Raw genomic sequence first — 6,827 nt, forward strand, 5'->3', positions numbered from 1 at the left:
CTTAAACTCCCCTAGGGCCATGCAAACTGATTCGGTTGGTCATTCAATCGATTAACGCATCAAACTCAACAATTGACAATTCTACACCCGATAAACCCTAGTTTTCGAACTAAAATCGATTGACCAACCTAAACACCTCCAATGACCACGAAATTTTAATATGATGTTAATGCCATACCTGGGAATCTTTCTACACTAGAAACTCTAATTTTTATCCATGGGAAGTGGGTCAATTGCACCTTGGCCGAAATCTGTCCAATGAAAAGTATCGACAAAATTGAGCATCAAAACGATTAGGGGTGAACGAAAAGAGTGTTGGGGATTGTAGTACATACCTTGAACTACTTCTAAATGCCACGGAATCACTCAAAAAGTCGAAGCAAAGAAGGGGGGCTGCACTTCTAGCCGATCGCTGCTGTGGTTAGGGTTAGGGTTAACCTTTTGTTTTATGATATAAAATAAAAGTTACATCCAAGTCCCTCCAATTTGAAATATAAGGCATTATTGAAGAAAAGTTAAATGGTTTAACGTATCGAGGTGACGCAAAGGCTTCCAAGAAACGTCGGATAAATCCCGAGAATTATACATACTCTACAAGCTTTAATTCTTGAAACCGGAATTAACGGGCGTTACAAGTCCACCCCCCTTACAATGGGATTCGTCCCCGAATCCCGATGTGACAGGAACAACTGCGGATAGTGCTTCATCATCTCGTCTTCGGACTCCCAAGTAGCCTCGGAAACCCTACGGTGTCTCCACTGCACCTTCACCTGCCTAACCACCTTATTCCTCAGACGCCTATCCTGACGGTCAAGAATAGCAATTGGTTGCTATACGTAGTTCAGCTTACTGTCGAGCTCAATATCATCAAGAGGCACATGGGCCTCTTCATCCGCTAAGCATTTCCTAAGATGGGACACGTGAAAAGTAGGATGGATCCCCACGAGCTCCTCGGGCAATTCCAACCTATAAGCTACCTCACCAACTCAGGCCAAGATACAGAACGGACCAATAAACCTCGGACTGAGCTTCCCCCTCTTACGAAAATGAATAATGCCCTTCCAAGGAGAAACTTTCAACATAACATGATCCCCAGCCTCAAACACAATAGGCCTTCGCCTTTTGTCCGCATAGGACTTTTGACGATCCTGAGCGGCCTTCATAAACGCTTTAATTTTATCGAGCTTCTCAGTCGTAGCCTCAACTACCTCCAAACAACCCAACTGTTTCTGTCCAATGGAACCCCAACAAACTGGAGTCCTACACCTCCTACCATACAACATCTCAAACGGTGGCATCCCAATCGTGGCGTGATAACTGTTATTATATGAGAACTCTACCAACGGTAAGTGACGATCCCAACTACCACAAAAATCGATTACTCAGACCCGCAACATATCCTCAAGAGTCTGAATGGTCCTCTCGAACTGACCATCTGTCTGCGGGTGATAGGCAGTACTGATGAGGAGTTTGGTGCCCATCTCCTCGTGAAACCTTTCCAAAACCTGGAGGTAAAACACGTATCCCTATCCGAAACAATGGATACCGGAACCCCGTGCCTAGAAACGATCTCACGGATAAACACATCGACCAGCTGCTCAGAATTAAAAGTCTCTCGAATCGGCAAGAAGTGAGCGCTCTTGGTCAGTCTATCAACGATTACCCAAATGGTGTCGTAATTACCCTTAGGAGTACGAGGTAGTTTAGTCACAAATCCATAGTAAGATGCTCCCATTTCCACTCAGGTATTTTCAACGGCTGAAGTTTCCCAAACGGCTTCTGTTGCTCGGCCTTAACTTGTAGACACGTCAAACACTTACTCACATACTGAGCCACCTCAAACTTCATCGCGGGCCACCAATAATTTTTCTTTAAGTCTTGGTACATCTTGGTCGCGCCCGGGTGAATAGAATAGCGCGACTTGTGTGCCTCATCCAAAATTTTATCTCTGAATCCCCCATACTTCGGTACCCATAAACGACCATCCTTATACTTCACCCCGTCACCGACGTCTTCCAACAATTTCTCCTGACCCCAAACACGTTCGGACATAATCCATTCCACTTGCAAAGCCTCATTCTGAACGCTGGCTATTTGCTTCAAAATATCGGGTTTAAGGATAAGCTGGTAAGATTTTACACGAATCGGCTTCGGTCTCTCCTTCCGACTCAACGCGTCAGCCACCACGTTAGCCTTACCTGGATGGTACATAATCTCCAAATCATAATCCTTAATCGACTCCAACCATCGACGTTGGCGCATATTCAGTTCCTTTTGTTCGAAGAAATACTTTAAACTCTTATGATCGGTATAGATAACGCAAGGAACACCGTACAAATAATGCCGCCACAACTTAAGCCCAAACACAATGGCCGCAAGCTCCAAATCGTGAGTAGGATAATACGCTTCGTGAGGCTTTAATTACCGCGAGGCATACGCGATGACTCGACCTCGCTGCATCAGAACACACCCAAGCCCCTGATAAGAGGCATCAAAATAAACCACCAGGTTATCTGAGCCATCAGGAAAAGCTAAAAACGGGGCATGCGTCAATCTGTTCTTCATCTCGAGAAAAGCCTCCTCCTGCTCCATACCCCAAACGAACTTAACATTCTTCTTAGTTAACTTGGTCATTAACGAAGCAATTTTCGAAAAATCGGTAATGAAGCGGCGGTAATACCCCGCCAAGCCCAGAAAACTACGAATTTCGGACGGAGACTTAGGAGAGTCCCATCCGTTTACGGCTTCCATCTTTGCAGGGTCAACCAAAATGCCATTCGGTTTAACAACATGACCCAAGAACTGAACCTCACGCAACCAGAAGGAACACTTAGAAAATTTTGCATACAACTTGTTCTTTCGCGGAGCTTCCAAAACTTCCGAGAGATGACCGGCGTGATCGGATTCGCTTTTGGAATACACAAGGATGTGGTCGATGAATACAATAACAGAGCGATCGAGCATCGGTCTACACACCCGGTTCATAAGATCCATGAACGCAGCCGGTGCGTTGGTCAATCCGAAAGACATCACGAGAAACTCATAATGTCCATAACGGGTGCGGAAGGCGGTCTTAGGAATATCCTCCTCTCGAAATTTCAGCTGATGATACCCGGACCTAAAGTCGATATTTGAGAACCAACTAGCTCCTTGGAGCTAATCAAATAAGTCGTCGATCCTAAGGAGAGGGTACCGATTCTTAACAGTGAGCTTGTTCAATTCACGATAGTCATTGCACATCCACATGCTACCGTCGTTCTTTTTAACGAACAGGACGGGGGCACCCCAAGGTGAGATGCTTGGTCGAATAAAGCCCTTATCGAGCAAGTCTTCCAACTGAGCCATAAGTTCCTTCATTTCATTCGGTGCTAGGCGGTAAGGAGCTCGGGCAACAGGTTTGGCGCCCGGTACAAGGTCTATCTGGAACTCGACCTCGCGATCTGGTGGCACATCTGACAAATCATCTGGAAATACATCCGGGAAATCCCGAACAATAGGAACATCACCGACGGTAGCCACCTCGGTATTTACGTTTATAGCATACTCCAGATATGCCCCGCACCCCTGCTGCATCAACTTTCCCACCTTAAGCATGGATATAATATGTGGCGTCGCAACATTCCGATCACCGAAGACCGTAATTTGAGTCTCATCCCTGGCCCTTAGACGAACGAGTTTCTGACCAAAAATGATCTGAGCATCAACACTCGCGAGCCAATCCATCCCGAGCACCACATCTAAACAACCAAGCGGCATTAAATACAATCGCACCGGAAATCTATACCCAGACAACTCAATGAAGCAACCCTGAATAGCCCGAGACACAGACACGGATTTTCCTACGGCGACCTCAACCTCAAACACATCGACTACGTGCTCCGGAGATTTACTCAACGAAGAACAGAAAGCGGTGGACACAAAACTTCTACTGGTGCCCGAATCAAATAAGACTGACGCCTGTAATTTATCAAGTAAAAAGGTACCTGGGATAATATTATACTACTGCTTAGCTACATGATCATCACATACGATTCCGAAGGATTCAGAAATTCTAACGGTGGAATAAAAACTAAATAAGGAAAAGTACCTTAAACGACATCCGCATCATCCTTCGCCTCCTTCTTGGAGATGTTGAAGGCCCTTGCCCTGGCCTTCGGCTTCTCTTCCATCTTCCCTCTTGAGGAAGTCCCCTGACCGGATCCCCGTACCTTACTGGTAGGACAGTTTGATGACAAGTGACCGGAACCCTTATAGCGGAAACAAGTCAGAGTCGGACACTCGTAATGGGGGTGCCCAACCTTATCGCAACGAAAACAGGTGCCGGACCCACTCTTACACTCCCCCTTGTGTAGTTTGTCGCACTTCTTGCAATTACTGAATGACGCATCCCTCCTAAACTCAGAAGTCTCAGTCTTCACCCTTTTCCCAAATTAACTAAAATTGTTTCCCCCGGGCCGCTTACCATACGAATTAGTGTTCCAGGTCTTCCTAGCCTCGGTTGGCGGTAACTTCTCCCTCTGATCATATAATGTACCTGCCAAGGTAACCACCGAGTGAAAGGAGTTCATGTCGGTGGTCACCACACCCCTACGAATATCCACCGGAAGGCCCTTCACATACTTCTTAATCCTGTTTGCCTCAGGGGTAACCAGATCGGGACATAAGCGAGCCATCTTGTTGAACTTGGTGGTGTATTCCCGATGTGTCATACTGCCCGCCTCCAAGGTCAAGAATTCCTATTCAATTTTATCCAATTCATGCGGAGGACAGAACTGATCGAGAACCAACTTCTTCAATCCCTCCCATGTCATCCTCGTAATCGATTGATCACCCATAGCCTGCACCAGATTATCCCACCAACATAATGCCTCGGAACAAAACGAAGCGGTAGCATAAGTGACCATGTCATCTCCCTTGCACTTACTAACCCTCACAACGGCCTCTATCTCTCTCACCCACTGATGAGCTGCCAAAGCATCTTTAGTACCATCGAAAGAAGGAGGGTCACACTTTTTGAAGTCCCCATACGAACAACCCCGAGTAGATACACTAATAGTCCGAACCTCGTCCTCATCCCCACTCGGTACAAACACCTCTTCCTCTTCCTCGACCAGCGTCTCCTTACCCTTCTTCCCTTTATCAGAACCTTTACCAACCAATGACTCTTCCATGGCCCTAACGGCCTCAGCAACGATCTCGGGAATGGCGCTATGGAGCACCTGGTAAACCTCGTCAGCAACAGCCACGCGCATAGCAGGATCTAAGGCAGGGTTATCCCCCTTCTCATGAATCGGGGTCTCCTCCCGCTGGGGAGTAGGAATCTCTCTCTCGGATTCGGCACGTGGCTTACGACCACGGCCGCGAACACTAGGACCACCTCTCCTAACAGCTCGAGTATTAACCATGACTTATCCTTACAAAGACAGAATTTTAACACGGTCAAGTACAAATGGTAATTAGAACATGTAAGGTAAGGGTAAACTGCTAATGATGTTAATCAAGTGTAATTAGTCGTTTACTTTACCCGCCCGTCCTAACCACCCCCTGCCCCTAACCATATTAGCACTCTATCTAACACTTAACAATTAATCACATACCGAAACTTTTAAATTTAAAGGAATGACTAAATAATTAAAATTTACCTCTTGGGGTGCTGCTACTCGCGGTGGGCATACGTGTCTCTTTGCTTACAGTTCGAGTCCTAGAATTCGGGGATGCTCGGATCCCTCGAACCAAGGCTCTGATACCAACTTGTAAGGCCCCGAACCCCGGGAACCCCACAGTTGGTAATCATACAAAACACTTATAAAATATTTGAACAAAAAAAAATCAATCGTTCCATTAAGCAACCAATTTCAGAGTAAAATTCAGCGAAAAACGTAAATAATAAATAAGTTCCTAAAACCCGGGAATTTTGCCCAAAACCAACTTAACTATCTTTAATAAAAATTTTTAAAAGGAAATGTTTAATAATAAAGTCTTCAAATCCCGTATGCCCTTTACCGTCCAAGTAGCTTCGTGCACGTCCAAGCGATAAGGCATCCTCTTCCTCACCTGAAACTCACACTAACATGCCCATAAAGTCAGCTTAAGCTGAGTGAGTTCAAGTTTTAAATAAGTAATAAAAGTCTTAATAATCATTCCAACGGTTTTAAAACTGTAAACGGAAATACATCAGTTAGGTCATCACATTTAATAAATAATCATCCTTACGTATGAACATCTCTATACATGCATTCCTATATATATAAATATATATATATATATATAACATTCAATAATAACATTCAGGGCCAAGAAAACGTACAACCCCAACACGTAACATTCCATTCAACGCATGCAAACACGAAGTAGGCATACGTAACATTCCGTAGTCGATAATGACTACAACATTCGCCAAATATTCGCCATACAATAATATATATACATACACACATTCTATAACATTCCAAGGCCTACCAATACTAGCAAGCCTAAGAAAAATAGTTTAACACATTTCATCAAGCAAAATCACTTAGGTGTGCATGCTAGCCCAAAACTTAAAAAGAGTTAAACGGGGCATCAAGAACTCACATGAGGTCAACCAAACACCAGCAACGAGCTAAGGACTCCCGAAGTGCTCACTCACAAGTAAGGGCCTATAAATTTTACACAACGCGTCACTAAACTGGACCGTAAGAACACACTTGCCTAATGGGCCGTTCAAGCCCAACACTTTGGCCCGAGGCCCAAAAACTTGGCCCGAGGCCCAACCCATACCTAATTACTTTACCTCAGCCCCTAACCTTTCAATTAACCAAATCCACCCTACAATCATGGTCGGGGCT

Source organism: Bidens hawaiensis, unplaced genomic scaffold (genome assembly GCF_021521415.1).
Source record: "Bidens hawaiensis isolate Kalapana, Puna unplaced genomic scaffold, B.hawaiensis_p1.1 tig00009411_1, whole genome shotgun sequence".
In the NCBI taxonomy this organism is placed as follows: Eukaryota; Viridiplantae; Streptophyta; class Magnoliopsida; order Asterales; family Asteraceae; genus Bidens; species Bidens hawaiensis.